Here is a 17,130-nt window from a genome sequence, read left to right as displayed (position 1 = left end):
AATGTCAGTACCAAATTTAATTTATGTTCACACAACTAGTAACACAAATAAAAATACGCTATTTTCATTAAAAATTATTATTCAATATTTATCACTTAACTTTTCCAATTGTTAATAAATATGATATTTAAATAAACGTAAAAGATGTCGCTACTGGTGGGATTCGAACAAACGACTACACGATTACAAAACTATACGTGCTGCTCACTCGAAGTTGGAAATTCGTGGTAAGTTCATATGGGACCGAATTGGTGAGGCTATCGTTCAATAAGCTAACACTTAACTTAATCTAACTTATGCTAAGGACAACACACACACCCATACTCGAGGCAGGACTCGAACCTCCGACGGGGGGAGCCGCGCGAACCGTGGCAAGGCGCCTCAGACTGTTCATTCAACTTCGGACAAACGAATACGTTAATAATCTAGAAATGTTTTGAAGTTAACGGCGCTCGGGTATCTACTGATTTCGGAAGGTAACTTTTTCTGGTGTTTGTGATAATTGCGTCGTACCGCATTAGGAAACTGATGTCCTTTCACCGAGCGTGAGAGCCTGTAAGTATGAAGGGGATGGAAGAGGCCAGCTTCTCAATCTATCTTGACTGAGAAGCCCCTCACATCTCTTTCATTCCCGCTGACAAACACAGAAGGGGTGCTCTAGGCACGCAGAAAAGGGGGGGGGGGGGAGGAGGGTTGAAGAAGAAACGTGAGTGTGGACGCGAAATGTATCTCGATGTCTGACAGCGCTCTTTTATTATTCCCTCTGACCCAGTTAGAGGCCATTCCGTCCCTCAGTAGTTCCAGGGCATCCATATATTCCGCCCCCACAGATTTATCCGCGGAGTTCCTTTCTCCGTTCCCGGATCAAGCTCGGGACATAACGGCCGAATGAAAGCATTAGAAGGATCGACGACCGCTCCCTCACCTTCCTTACATCGCCGTCACAGAGGCTCTACGCCGCGCCGCATACAAAAAGCAAAGTGGCTGACGCGGAAAGCGACGCGAGGGCCGTGCTGCAGTAGCTGGGTGTTTCTGAATGGCTGCGTGCAGCTGCAAGCCAGAGGGCGGCGCGGGAGTCATTCGTGGCCGCACAGGTAGGACGCAGCCTGCAGGGGTCTGTGAGAAACAGCTGCGTCGCTCCTGTGGGTTTCAAGGACGACTCAGGTAACCTTCACTTGAACTGGAGGGATGGGGTATCCCACACATGCTCATAATGTTAGAGACACAGTTTACCCTAACAAGGAGACTGTACGAACTTCCCCTCGCCGAGCTGATTCATATTGACAGGGCATGCACGGCACGACTGGGACTTCGACGTAATTGAATAGCGAGGCGCAACTCTTAAGGGGGGGTAGGACGTCAAACAGGCCGACTTGGAGCAGGAGAGGCACCACAGCACATTTCAATTCCCACTGTCTATACTTTTACAAATGTATTTATAAAACTTTTTCAGCATTACCAGGAAGGATTCAGAATTCACACTCTTAGCAGTGGAAGTTGTAAAACATAACGAAATAATTTTTTTTACATGTGAAATTTCATCATTTTTTTCACTTGCTAATGGCAGCATTTGTTGCTATAGGTACACTTTTCTTCATAAATAAGAGGGATTCTTTTATGAATTTTGCACAGCATACAAACCATACTTAAAGGTGTATGAAACTCTAGAATTTTCCAAATCTATTAAAAACTGTGGTAAAATTTGAGGTAATTAACTACAAAATTTGTGTTCCTTCTAAGCATGAGGTTTAAAATACAACAGCTCATTCGTTTTTTCATAAATTAAATAAATTCTAGAGTTTCATACACCTGTAAGTTTGGTATGTATGCAGTGCAAAATTCATCGAAGAATCTCTCTAACTTATGAAGAAAAGTGTACCTATAGCAACAAATGCAGCCATTAGTAAGTGAAAACATGATGAAATTTCGCACGTAAAAAAAATTATTTTGTTATGATTTCGAACTTCCACTGCAATGAGTGTGAATCCTGAATCATTCCTGGCGATGCTTACAGAGTTTTATGAATTTATTTGTAAAAGTATAGACACTGGAAATTAAAATATTCTGTGATGCCTCTCCTGCTCCAAGTCGGCCCGTTTGACGTCCTACGCCCTTAAACATTTTCTACAAAATCGAGTTTGAACATTTTACGTGTTCTTACGTGCTTCTTTCCATAGAAATCGTTTATTGAACATCAATACAAACACTATCAGTCTTGCAATGTGAGAATTATGCATTACTACAAACAGTACACAAAATGCATTCTTCAAATAGTTGTGTATGAAACATTGTTTTACACTTACAGAAAACGAAATTCATTCAAAACTCATTAAAGGCTCGTGTGAACGAGTACGCGTTATGCAGGTCTTGGAGTCACTCACGTCCATCTAGAAAGGTAAGGCCTCATCATAAGGCTTCGGCAATATGATTGCATTTCTGAGTGTCCGATCATTTGTCAGTTCTCTTATCTGTTTTTACTATTTTATATTTCTAGTATTTACCGAACAATGAGTTTAATAAGTCACGGATGCAAAATACTAACGCGAATTCTCTGCAGACGAATGGAAAAACTGGTAGAAGCCGACCTCGGTGAAGATCAGTTTGGATTGCGTAGAAATACCGGAACACGTGAAGCAATACTGACCCTACGACTTATCTTAGAAGCTAGATTAAGGAAAGGTAAACTTACGTTTCCAGCATTTGTAGAATTAGAGAAAGCTTTTGACAATGTTGACTGGAATACTCTCTTTCAAATTCTGAAGGTGGCGGGTGTAAAATACAGGGAGCGAAAGGCTATTTACAATTTGTACAGAAACCAGATGGCAATTATAAGAGTCGAGGGGCGTGAAAGAGAAGCAGTGGTTGCGAAGGGTGTGATACAGGGTTGTAGCCTATACCCGATGTTATTCAATCTGTATATTGAGCAAGCAGTGAAGGAAACAAAAGAAAAATTTGGAGTAGGTATTAAAATACACGGAGAAGAAATAAAAACTTTGAGGTTCGCCGATGACATTGTAATTCTGTCAGGGACAGCATAGTACTTGGAAGAGCAGTTGAACGGAATGGACAGTGTCTTGAAAGGAGGATATAAGATGAACATCAACAAAAGCAAAACGAGGATAATGGAATGTAGTCGAATTAAGTCGGGTGATGCTGATGGAATTAGATTAGGAAATGAGACACTTAAAGTAGTAAAGGACTTTTGCTATTTGGGGAGCACTGATGATGATCGAAGTAGAGAGGATATAAAACGTAGACTGGCAATGGCAAGGAAAGCGTTTCTGAAGAAGAGAAATTTGTTAACATCGAGTATTGATTTAAGTGTCAGGAAGTCGTTTCTGAAAGTATTTGTATGGAGCGTAGCCATGTATGGAAGTGAAACATGGACTATAACTAGTTTGGACAAGAAGAGAATAGAAGCTTTCGAAATGTGGTGCTACAGAAGAATGCTGAAGATTAGATGGGTAGATCACATAACTAATGAGGAGGTATTGAATAGAATTAGGGAGAAGAGGATTTTGTGGCACAACTTGACTAGAAGAAGGGACCGGTTGGTAGGACATGTTCTGAGGGATCAAGGAATCACAAATTTAGCATTTGAGGGCAGCGTGGAGCGTAAAAATCGTAGAGGGAGACCAAGAGATGAATAGACTAAGCAGATTCAGAAGGTTGTAGGTTGCAGTAGGTACTGGGAGATGAAGAAGCTTGCACAGGATAGAGTAGCATGGAGAGCTGCATCAAACCAGTCTCAGGACTGAAGACCACAACAACAACAACAGTATTTACTGAGGTTAACGAAGGTGATGTTGGCCTGATGTAATCGACGTTGCCCTTTAACTACACTTTCTAAAGGATCGTCCTAAGAAATACGAAATTAAGGTATTTGCTCTTTCAGTATTTGATCTATTTATACATGCTTTTAGGTTATCCAAGTCTGCACAACGCGAGTACGATCCTTACATAGATGTATTTGTTCTGTGCTTTCTATGTAGATCAGCCTGAAGATGCCTAAATAAGGTGAAACGCGTAGTTGATAAATAAAAAAACTAAAATTGCAACCAAGACTGTTTTCAACTAATATCATTAAACGCAGTCTTTCATATACATAATACCTCCATGATGAGAAGCAGAAAAATGAAGTGTTGAATTTCTAGCCGGCCGTGGTTGCCGAGTAGTACTAAGCGCTACAGTCTGGAACCGCGCGACCGCTACGGTCGCAGGTTCGAATCCTGCCTCGGGCATGGGTGAGTGTGATGTCTTTCGGTTAGTTAGGTTTAAGTAGTTCTAAGTTCTAGGGGACTGATGACCTCAGAAGTTAAGTCCCATAGTGCTCAGAACCATTTGAACCATTTTTTTGTTGAATTTCTTGAGCGGAAGAACAATGACAATAAGAAAAAGAATCAATCAATCAATACAAAATTTACACTCACGCTCATAAATTAAGAATAATGCTGATACATGATGAAACAACGTTCTGGTGGGCGGTTTGCGGGTATGACCATGCGGTGCATCTGACCTGCGCTCGTCGCACGGTGGCGCTGGCAGCAGTCCACATACGCAGAGATGTTCTGGTGCATGTCAGAGTACGGTGCAGCGAGTAAGTGTGCAGACGTTTTCAGACGTGCTAATGGTGACTGTGTGTTGAAAATGGCTCAAAGAACACAAACTCCTGACGTTATGAGGGGTAGAATACTAGGGCGACTGGAGGCTGGTCAAACACAGCAGGTCATAGCAAGGGCCCTCTGTGTGCCACAAAGTGTGATCTCAAGATTATGGCAACGATTCCAGCAGACAGGAAACGTATCCAGGCGCTACAGTGCCGGACGTCCACAGTGTACAAGATCACAAGAAGACCGATATCACACCGTCAGTGCCTGCAGACGACCACGGAGTACTGCAGGTAGCCTTGCTCGGGACATTACCGCAGCCACTGGAACAGTTGTCTCCAGACACACAGTCCACAGACGACTGAACAGACATGGTTTATTCGCCCGGAGACCTGCAAGGTGCATTCCACTGACCCCTGGTCACAGGAGAGCCCGTAAAGCCTGGTGTCAAGAACACAGTACATGGTCATTGGAACAGTGGTCCCAGGTTATGTTCCCGGCGAGTCCAGGTATAGTCTGAACAGTGATTCTCACCGGATTTTTCATCTGGCGTGAACCAGGAACCACATACCAACCCCTTAATGTCCTTGAAAGGGACCAGTATCGAGGTCGTGGTTTGATGGTGTGCGGTGATATTATGATTGGTGCACGTACAGCCTTGTATGTCTTTGACAGAGGAACTGTAACAGATCAGGTGTATCGGGACGTCATTTTGCACCAGTATGTCCACCTTTACACTGGTGCAGTGGGTCCCACATTCCTCCTGATGGATGATAACGCACGCCCCCACCGAGTTGCCATGGTGAAGGTGTACCTTGAAACAGAAGATATCAGGCGAATGGAGTGGCCTGCCTATTCTCCAGACCTAAATCCCATCGAGCACGTCTGGGATGCTCTCGGTCGACATATCGATGCACGTCTTCAAACCCCTAGGACACTTCAGAAGCTCCGACAAGCACTGGTGCAAGAATGGGAGGCTACACCACAGCAGCTGCTCGACCACCTGATCCAGAGTATGTCAAACAGTTGTGCGGCCTGTGTTCGTGTGCATGGTGATCATATCCAATATTGATGTCGGGGTACATGGCCAGGAAACAGTGGCGTTTTGTAGCACATGTGTTTCGGGACAGTTTTCTCAACTTATCAACAAAAGTGTGGACTTACAGATCTGTGTCGTGTGTGTTCCCTATGTGCCTATGCTATCAGCGCCAGTTTTGTGTAGTTCCACGTTGCACCACATTCTGCAGTTGTCTTTAATTTAAGAGCATGAGTGTAGTTTGTACACCAGAAATGGATTATTCACTGCTCCATCTTTTCTCCTCCCTGCTGTTGCTGGATGGTAACTGCTGGAACACACGTCTGGACAACTTGTACTACACGCTCACCGCCCTCTGCTGGATGGATAGCCTTCTTTGTTGCGTGACTGTGAGGACACCGCCCGATGACAGTTGCGTCTGCACCTGTTCAGTCACTACGTCCTTCGGCAGCAAATAGGGATGCTGCACGTGGCGCGATATGTAACCGTGCTCATCTTGACGCCCTTCATGTTTTGCCTCTGTCACCACGCTCTCACCCACCACTTTTACCGTCAGTTCCTCCGGTTTGAACTGCAGGACGTCTAGATTAACCTTGAAGCCATCTTTGTTGTTCTGGATGGTAGATACGCCAGAGTCACCAGCTGCCAAATGACACCATGGTCTGTAGTGACCAGACAGAGCAGGAACGACAGACAGATGAGGGAAAAGCAAGTCGTCATGTGTCAGTCCCAAGCCGAAGTGCTGGTCGAATAATGACATCTGACGGTCGATATCAGCCAACAAGTGGTGGATCATCGGTGGCAAAGCTTTCTCCACCAAAATTATTTGTGCACTGTATCCAAGTGAAGTTTTCTTGTAGCAAACTGTTCTATTTCCATCACTGAACCACAGGATAAATTAATCACTTGTATACAGATAGCAACACATGTATCTTATGAAATAGCCTTTTAAAATCTTTAATATTCCTCACACTAATGCGCTAAACCACAATGGGCTGGTTAGTTTTCAGATCTTCAATATTGTTATTGAAAGTTGTATTAGTCTTGCATATACGAGGGTAAGTCAATTATTGTCCGCAATTTAGTTATGTTTTTGTTTATTTTGGTAGTACTGTCGTTTTACGTTGATGACGCATGCTTTGTTTATTTGTTGTTATATCTTTACAATTTTCAAACTGCTAGGTTAGTTTCGTTATCGCTGCCGTGCTGTTAATCATGGCTGCTCCGCTGTCTATTTGCACCAAAGAAGAGCAACGTTCAGTGATTCGTTTTTTGTGGTCGGAAGGCGTATCAGGGGCCTAAATTCATCGAAGACAGTACAGTATGGGAACAGTGTTTTGCCACAAAGGAGTGTCTACGAATGTATTGAAAAATTCCGAAGTGGTCGCACAAGTGTTACGCACGATGAAGGAGCCGGACGAGCGTTTACTGCCACAAATGAAGAAACCATTGAGCGTTCACGTGAAATGATTCTCTTAGACAGACGATTAACTATTGACGAAGTGGCACATCGTCTGAAAATAAGTCACGGTTCTACCTACGAAATCACCCACTACAAACGTGGGTTTCATAAAGTTTGTGCAAGATGGGTCCCAAAACAACTCACACAGTTGCATAAACTAACGCGCTTGGACATCTGCAAACAACATTTGGATCGCTATGGTAACGAAAGGGACAATTGCTTGGACAGGATCATTACTCGTGACGAGACATGGATCCATCATTACGAGCTGGAGAGTAAATGGCAGAGTATGAAATGGAAACATCCAAATTCACAGTGCAAGAGGAAGTTCAAGAGCTAACCGTCAGCAGGAAAACTGATGCTTACTGTTTTCTGGGACGCACAAGGTCTAGTATTGGAACATTACGGGGAAAAGGGCACAACAATAAACAGTATGATTACAGTGAGATGCTTACTGTCTGGCTAAAGCCTGCAATTCGAAGTAAACGCCGAGGATTGCTGTCAAAAGGTGTTGTGTTGTTGCACGACAATGCCCGTACGCATACTGCTGCCCACACTGCTGAAACGCTCCAGAAACTGAAATTTGAAGTACTGGATCATGCTCCGTATAGTCCCGATCTTGTCCCTTCAGACCATCAGTTTTTTGGTCCACTTAAACAGGCATTAAGGGGCCGTCGATTTGCGTCGGACGAAGCAGTGAAAGAAGCGGTGCATTCCTGGCTCGCAGCTCAACCGAGAACCTTCTTTTATGAGGGCATCAGGAAGCTTGTATAACGATGGACCAAGTGCGTTGAAACGCAAGGAGACTATGTCAAAAAATGATGTTCTAGTAAGTTTCCTATTTGATTACAATAAAATTATATGACTACTTTGCGGATAATAATTGACTTACCCTAGTAAATAAAGGATGTTGGTATTTGTAATGGTGGAGACAGGAACTGTTAAATTTCAAGCAATACCCTGCTATTGTTCACAAAATAGTCTTCTCCTGGATAGTTGTGAAACAGAAATTTTGTTTTTGGTCTTCCTGTATTTTTCTTACCCTTTTCCGTAGCTAAAAGAATACTGTCACGTTTGTACGACAAGTGATATCTGTCTTCAGGTAGATGACAAGTAATCTTCTGATGGTTTAAAATGTTCTCTTGTACAAACTAAAATTGGTTCCTTGCCAAATAAAGGAGAAAATAAGAAATGATAAGTGTATTAACATAGGACAGTTCTGTAAGTTTTTCCGGTTTTTCTTCTTGTGATACGTTGTTTTGTACTAAATAGTGACCTTCCACCTATCACGTGTGCTTCTCTAGCAAGCAGGATGACCAGCAGAAGAAGCAGGCAGCACGTAAACAAGATGCAGTCTCTGCGCCAGCTACCTTGACAGATAAACAAAGGGTACAGACACGCTACGAGCGCATCGAGTGAAAAGCAGCAGTAACAAAATCTGGCTAAGACGGACTGCTGCACAAATATATAACTTCTTTACCTTGTCTGTAAACATAACATCTTTTGTGGATAATGGGTTTGTTATTATCGGTGTAACGCGTTACAATGGTTCTCTTTTCAGTTTTGATGTTGCTTACTCAAGAAGAAGAAAATTTTTGTCTGTTTACATGTTTCTGCTTACAATTAAATTAATACTAACGTAAAAATTTATTTTCTTGTTCAAATTATAATAAAGTATTCAAACTTTCATTAACCTATAGTTGATTTGCAAGAAAAAACCTACGACGTTTCTAAAAATTAATACATACCGGGGCTTTATGAACCCCAATGTGTCTTTTGCACTGTCGTTTACGGGGGTAAACCAGGGTGACGCTGGATTTTGGAGCCGATATTCTCGACTTTTTCCAATAAAATAACGAACAAATTACGAAAGTATATGAAGACAGTAACTGTTCTCGAAAGAACAGATACTGTTGATGACCGTGCAGCTCTTCCCTGGAATAAATGATGACTAACTGAAACCCTCAGCTGCCAACAGGTGTTGTTGATATACCTCGACCGTAGCGGTCGCTCGGCTCCAGACTGTAGCGCCTAGAACCGCACGGCCACATCGGCCGGTTGTTTTCAAACTTAGTTCAACCTGTTCTCGTGAGTGGCGCCGTCACAGCATGTCTTTAAGATGGCTGCTACACTTGACGTTCGTCAGAAGCAACGTGCTGTCATAGAATTCCTGTGCTGTGAAAACGAGACAGTGGGAAACATCCACAAGAGTTTGAAAAAAGTGTATGGAGATCTGCGATCGCAGTACAGTTAGTCGGTGGGCAAGCAGGTTACGTGATGAAAGCGGGCACGCCAATATTGAGGATTGTTCTCGCAGCGGCAGGCCTCGTACTGCACACACTCCAGACAATGTGCAGAGTGTTAACGAATTGGTGACTGCTGACAGGCGCATCACAGTGAACGAATTGTCACGCTACGTTGGGATAGGGGAAGGAAGTGTTTGCAGGATACTGAAAGTGTTGGCGTTAAAAACGGTTTGTGCCAGGTGGGTTCCCAGGAACTTGACAGTGGCTCACAAAGAAACAAGAAAAACGGTATGCAGCGAACTTTTGGAACAGTACGAGAATGGTGGAGATGAATTTCTTGGAAGAATTGTGACAGGTGATGAAACATGGTTCCATCATTATTCACCAGAGACGAAGAGGCAATCAATGGAGTGGCATCATGCAAATGCACCCAAGAAAAAAAAAATTCAAAACCACACCTTCTGCTGGAAAAGTTATGGCTACGGTGTTTTTCGATTCCGAAGGACTCTTGCTTGTGAACATCATGCCAAGTGGAACCACCATAACTTCTGATGCAAATGTGACGACACTGAAGAAATTTCAAGCTCGACTGAGTCGTGTTCGACCACAGCGTCAAAATCAGGATGTTTTGCTGTTGCACGACAATGCACGGCCACATGTCAGTCAAAAAACCATGGAAGCGATCACAAAACTCGGATGGACAACACTGAAACACCCGCCTTACAGTCCTGACCTGGCTCTATGTGACTATCATCTCTTTGGGAAACTGAAAGACTCTCTTCGTGGACAAGGTTTGAAGATGATGACTCCCTTGTGCACGCTGCCAAACAGTGGCTCCAACAGGTTGGTCCAGAATTTTACCGTGCGGGTATACAGGCGCTGGTTCTAAGATGGCGTAAGGCAGTTGAGAGGGATGGAAATTATGTGGAGAAATGAAAATATTGTTCCTAAATGATGTATCTACACACCGTAAAACTTTCAAACATGTAGAATAAAATATGGATTTTTTAAAACAAATAGTGTGCATTTCTTTTGGAGTGACCCTCGTACTCCACTTCACAAAAAAAGACATCGTCCAAATTCAAGAAATGATCAAAACAAGCCATCAACTTGCAACTTGAACACTGAATGAAAAATGGCGCGCCACGGTGATCACAAATGTTGCCACCATCAAGATCGAAGGCGAACTCCTTGGGAGTTACAAATCGCGCAGGACGTTCAGCTGGGTATTCACTCTTAAAGAATGCATACACAATCATATTGATGTAACGGAGCGATGAGAACTGATGGAAAGTCATGGCATGCAACCGAATGCGAAACAGTCTGTCGTAGAGATTATCGCGAAACTGGCTATCCTATAAGGCGTAGCTGCAGGTAGTACGATAATATGTTTTACAGGTACGGAAAAAACATCCAGAGGCTGAATTTGTCCAGTGGTCCCAGGTGGTATGAATAGCAATGTCACACACTTTGCAGAAGGAATAGTTTGCTCTAAGGGGGTATGATTTTTATACGCAGACCAGGAATCGAAATAAGGCAAGTTATTTTGACCAGCTATTGGACAAAAGCAGTGGTCATACCATAGTTGTAGATCTCTTACGCCCATTTTCCATTCTTGCGTGTTTCGACGTAAATATTCCCTACTGCCCTTGCAAAGTCACGGACACAAGAAATAATCGTAGCACCTCCAACTTCTCGCAGCACAGTAAATAACTTTCCAGCCAATTTACCAGACACGTTAACAGTCGGCATAGTTGTATACAAATGCGTTAAAGAGTTGACGTTAGCTGATCTTGATACAAATATGGTACCTCTAACTTCCGCGGTTCCTTTCATATGCATTTCCTCTCCAAATCCCGATTGGTCGGAGTTGAAAACAAGCTGTTTACTGAACGAATTTTCAGGTGGATTCCGCATTTTCATGTGAATCGTCAAGCAGAAGCTTTGCTTGAAATTTCGTCATCTTATTGTTGTTGTTGTGGTCTTCAGTCCTGAGACTGGTTTGATGCAGGTCTCCATGCTACTCTATCCTCTGCAAGCTTCTTCATCTCCCAGTACTTACTGCAACCTACATCCTTCTGAATCTGCTTAGTGTATTCATCTCTTGGTCTCCCTCTACGATTTTTACCCTCCACGCTGCCCTCCAATGCTAAATTTGTGATTCCTTGATGCCTTAAAACATGTCCTACCAACCGATCCCTTATTCTTGTCAAGTTGTGCCACAAACTTCTCTTCTCCCCAATCCTATTCAATACCTCCTCATTAGTTACGTGATCTACCCACCTTATCTTCAGCATTCTTCTGTAGCACCACATTTCGAAAGCTTCTATTCTCTTCTTGTCCAAACTAGTTATCGTCCATGTTTCACTTCCATACATGGCTACACTCTATACAAATACTTTCAGAAACGACTTCCTGACACTTAAACCTATACTCGATGTTAACAAATTTTTCTTCTTCAGAAACGATTTCCTTGTCATTGCCAGTCTACATTTTATATCCTCTTTACTTCGACCATCATCAGTTATTTTACTCCCTAAATAGCAAAACTCCTTTACTACTTTAAGTGTCTCATTTCCTAATCTAATTCCCTCAGCATCACCCGATTTAATTTGACTACATTCCATTATCCTCGTTTTGCTTTTGTTGATGTTCATCTTATATCCTCCTTTCAAGACATTGTCCATTCCGTTCAACAGCTCTTCCAAGTCCTTTGCTGTCTCTGATAGCTTACGTCTTCCAATTCTGTAGCAATGTTTGTAGTTATGCAACCATCCATTGCTTCCCTGGAAATCACTGTAATCTATGTCGCGCGGAATTCGATGTGCATAACGTAGTAGGTCACTATCATGCACATCGTGTAATTTGTATCGAGCATCTTTGAAACGTGGAAACACCAGTTTTTGTAGCAAGTGCACTTTGACCTCTCTTGAATATCAGAAGTTTTTTTCACGCTTTTTTTTACTATGCTGCAGATGATCATCCATGAACGTTATTACACTACTGGCCATTAAAATTGCTACACCAAGAAGAAATGCAGATGATAAACGGGTATTCATTGGAGAAATATATTGTACTAGAACTGACATGTAACATTTTAACGCAATTTGGGTGCATAGATCGTGAGAAATCAGTGCCCAGAACAACCACCTCTGGCCGTAATATCAGCGTTGATACGCCTGGGCATTGAGTCAAACAGAGCGTGGATGGCGTGCACAGGTAGAGCTGCCCATGCAACTTCAACACGATACCACAGTTCATCAAGAGTAGTGACTGATGTATTGTGACGTTTTCAATTGGTGGCCAGGGCAGCAGTCGAACATTTTCTGTATCCCGAAAGGCCCGTACAGAACCTTCAACATGCGGTCGTGCATTATCCTGCTGAAATGTAGGGTTTCGCAGGGATCGAATGCAGGGTAGGGCCACGTGTCGTAACTCATCTTAAATGTAGCGTCCACTGTTCAAAGTGCCGTCAATGCGAACAAGAGGTGACCGTGACGTGTAACCTATGGCACCCCATACCACCACACCGGGTGACACGCCAGTATGGCGATGACGAATACACGCTTCCAGTGTGCGTTCAACGCGATGTCGCCAAACGCGGATGCGACCATCATGATGCTGTAAACAGAACCTGGATTTATCCGAAAAAATAACGTTTTGCCATTCGTGCACCCAGGTTCGTCGTTGAGTACACCATCGCAGGCGCTCCTACTGTGATGCAGCGTCAAGGGTAACCGCAGCCATGGTCTCCGAGCTGATAGTCCTTGCTGCTCCAAACGTCGTCGAATTGTTCGTGCAGATTGTTGTCTTGCAAACGTCCCCATCTGTTGACTCAGGGATCGAGACGTGGCTGCACGATCCGTTATAGCCATGCGGATAAGATGCCTGTCATATCGACTGCTAGTGATACGAGGCCGTTGGGATCCAGCACGGCGTTCCGTATTACCCTCCTGAACTCACCGATTCCATATCCTGCTAACAGTCATTGGATCTCGACCAACGCGAGCAGCAATGTCGCGATACGATAAACCTCAATCGCGATAGGCTACAATCCGAGCTTTATCAAAGTCGGAAGCGTCATGGTACACATTTCTCCTCCTTACACGAGGCATCACAACAACGTTTCACCAGGCAACGCCGGTCAACTGCTGTTTGTGCATGAGAAATCGGTTGGAAACTTTCCTCATGTCAGCACGTTGTAGGTGTCGCCACCGGCACCAACCTTGTGTGAATGCTCTGAAAAGCTAATCAATTGCATATCACAGCATCTTCTTACTGTCGGGTAAATTTAGCGTCTGTAGCAGGTCACCTTCGCGGTGTAGCAATTTTAATGGCCAGTAGTGTAGTTTCGACGTTTATTAATTAACTATAAATATGTCGAATATAATACTGACAGTTCATTTTAATACAAATTCCTACAACTTTATGACAAAGCTATAGTCACGTGTCATGTTATCATTGTTATAACAACAGTTTGACAGCAAACTACGTCCAGAAATTTTATTAGTCCTCGTCTAGTTGGCCTACACAACCTTCACAGTTCATACATTCTTTTAAAAAAGTTCTGTCCCATTATTTTTAGCACGTGATGGATGTGCACACCGCTTTCAACTTGTCCATTGAATCTTTAATCACCTGGACTGCTGTGAGAAAATGGTTAAGACACCTAAGACATAGGGCATCCTCATCTTCTTCGTCTTGAAGAACTTTCTCAGAAATGCCTACTTCCTTACTGCGTTTTATTTCAGGAGTTTTATCATGTGATTTAGCTCGACCATAGACAGTTTTTTAGAAAATAGGTTTTTATGCAGAACATCCAAATGTCCCTTGAAACTGTTTGCTTTTTTGTCTGTTGGAGGCTTCTTCTTCACATTGTAATGCATCTGCCACTGGAGTGACTGTCAGTATCGCTGAATTTCTTTATCGTTAGTTTTCTGTTTTTTCCCTTGATTGCCATTTCTCAAACAGCCGCACTTCTTCAGGCTCTGGATAGCGCAGTTGGTCAGCTGAACCGACGTTCAAATTAGTAGGCGCTGTTTCGACAGCACAGGCCTACCATTGTGTTCTTGAGGCACTGGAGGTCCAGCTGCAACAATGAAACTACAACCGACAGCATTAGGATATCAGGTCCATCTGTTAAGTACGAAGGCATCGCTGGAAGTCGAAAAATTAAATAGAAATCAAAATCAAAATCGCATACATGTTACCGGTTTAAAATCAATGAAAGACGCAACTTGCTTATGTAAAAATTGCATTGTATATGATATAGACTCTGATTACGAGTGCAACTATTCAAACAATAAGAGGATTCACTTACATAAAGACAGCGAGGCAGGTTGGCCACGTAAGCCGATGTGCCCCTGTTTCAGTGGGACCTTGTGCCCCGTCACCATGCTGGAATTATTTCAGTTCATTTACGATAAGTTTAAAATATTTATTGCTGTAAGCAATGTCAAAGTAATCCTTAAACTTTTGACTTCAATCGTGGTACTTACTGGTATCGTTTGAGCGTTGTCTCCGAGCACACAAAAAATATCTTGCGGAAGCAAAATTTACTTTCACTAACAAGGAAACATAAAATGCGTGCCCATCCTCTCTCGACAGTTTACCTGCAATTATGTGTTTGTGGAAAGTCGATGGTATTGTTGCTGCCAGTCTCCTTGGTCGGTGGCTTATTCTGCCGGCAGTTCAACGAAATAATCCCGATAGGTCACCGTGCTCCCCCCCCCCCCCTCCTATATATGTGTACATGACTGTTCTGGGTTTATAATGGAAGAGGACTCTTAACAGATTATACAGAAAGAAGTAATTCGATACACAAACGATCTTTTCTTCATTCTGATAAATACTTCCAACTGTAAGGTCAATTTCCAAAACCAAATAAAATTTAAAAAATAGGTTTAAGTATTGCTACTGCGTTATTTATCATCAGAATAACAACTAAAGAAGTTCGAACTAGTCTTCTCATGCGCACTCATGGGTTCTGGTATTATATCTATCACTAAATACAACTAAAGGCAGTAATAGAACAGCTAATCCGGCAGAGATTTTGATAAATTTTGCGACACTGCAGAATAGCTCAGAGCACGCTACAGCAACAATGAGATCGCTGAAGCTAGAGAAAAACGAATTTTCGTTAAGTTGAGAGAACAGTCGCTGCAACTGTACTGAATGGAGAAGATCGGCAGTAGAAACTAAGATGGCTGCAGCGGAGATGGGGAAGTCTCAGCGTTTTGGCGCGGCGCCATATCTCTTGGTAAACAGTTGCCGGTATTGACGTCCGGTAAGCGCTACCTCGAAATTGGAAATCAAGCGCCAGCTACTTAACCACGTCCATAATAATCAACTCACAGGTTTCTGCCAGCAGCAAGTATAAAACCACCCGCCTGTTTCTGGCCTTGGTAAACTTCCATCAACGTTCTTTCATTACCCTAGTCCTATGCTATATCAGAAGGACACTATTTCTTATCTTCTTCCTCCGATGTTTTGCCCGATAATTTGCACCGCGTGGAAAAGTAGAGTGAAAACGAATTCCTGCGTACTTTTTGTGTTGTTGTTGTGCATGAACAGTAAAATGAAGAAAATTGTAAAAGGACTCTATAATAGGGTACTAGAATGTTAATTTAAATTTTCATGTCCTGCTTCTTTTCTCATTCGTTTGACTGCAGCTTAACTTTGACCCGCAAAATGTTACATTTGGTTATATTCATGATCAAAATGGACACAGCAGTTAGATTTGTTATTTTCAGTGTGTTTTGTGTCTCGCACACGCAGTAATATTACTTCAGTCGTGTCTCATATGTTCTCAATCTTGTATTTGGTTGCATGGACCACTGTTTGAAACTATTTAGATTAAATATACAAAAAGAGGGTGAAAACCCATTGAGTAATTTATTCGAAAACACTCCTTATCCATTTTTTTTTCGTTTACGTGATTTTTGTGCATTCTGGTAGTCACGGCCGAAGCCGAATATTTTTATTAGTCAAATACTGCTCTTGTCTTGAGTCATTGCTCCTCAAAGAAAATCGAGTCCCTGCAAACAACACCCCATGTCCAAAACTCTCAGAAACAGTATATCATTTGAAGGGAGCTATTTTTGAGAAAATTAGCAATCTTTCTACAGATGAAGTTATCATGTTCAGTTATCGGGAAGGAGAAGCTAAGAGAGGACATTGTTTCATAACTTGTAGGACAAACTACATTTGGAAAAGGACTTAATTTTGGTGACAGGTGGAAACGCTATTCAGAACAAAAGCGTACTTCATATGCTGGTCCATACGCTGAAAACGTTCGAGCGGATAACTTATCGCATTCCCATTCTCTTCCTTGTGTGTGAAGATCAACACTCTCGTTAATTTCAAATAATAATAAGTGCCAAATTATCAAATACCGTATGACTTGAATAGAGTTTTACATCTTCTTAACAGCATCCAGCATCTTTCAACATCTCAAAGAGACCAGCCATTGACATTTGAAGGGAGATAGTAGGGAAAGGGACTAACAAAATCAATTTTTAGATATTTGCTTATTTGAAATGCCCGCTATTTCATGCCTAATACAGTTTTTGTTTCGTATAAATACGACAGTTTTTACGCGTGTTATGATGGTTTTCCTGGCTCTCCTGTGATCTGGCATTTAAATGCCACGCCTTCTTTTCTGCGCCATGCAGAGATAATGCTCAAGTTTCTTTTATCCCTTGTACGTTTTTTTTTCTGCCTTAGGAGGGCCAGTCCTGACAAAACTCTACCATCTGGTGAGCAAGATGTATGAGACAG

The 17,130-nt window shown here is 42.6% G+C and overlaps 1 pseudogene; it reads right to left on the bottom strand.

The window, feature by feature from the left end:
- Window positions 1-5,906: 5,906 nt before the first annotated feature.
- The window catches only part of LOC126195509 (protein lethal(2)essential for life-like), a 98,799-nt pseudogene continuing 87,575 nt past the window's right edge, over window positions 5,907-17,130 (bottom strand).

This window comes from Schistocerca nitens, chromosome 7, assembly GCF_023898315.1.
Source record: "Schistocerca nitens isolate TAMUIC-IGC-003100 chromosome 7, iqSchNite1.1, whole genome shotgun sequence".
Lineage (NCBI taxonomy): Eukaryota > Metazoa > Arthropoda > Insecta > Orthoptera > Acrididae > Schistocerca > Schistocerca nitens.
The sequence above is the reverse complement of the archived record's forward strand: the minus strand, read 5'-3'. Positions and strand labels throughout refer to the sequence as shown.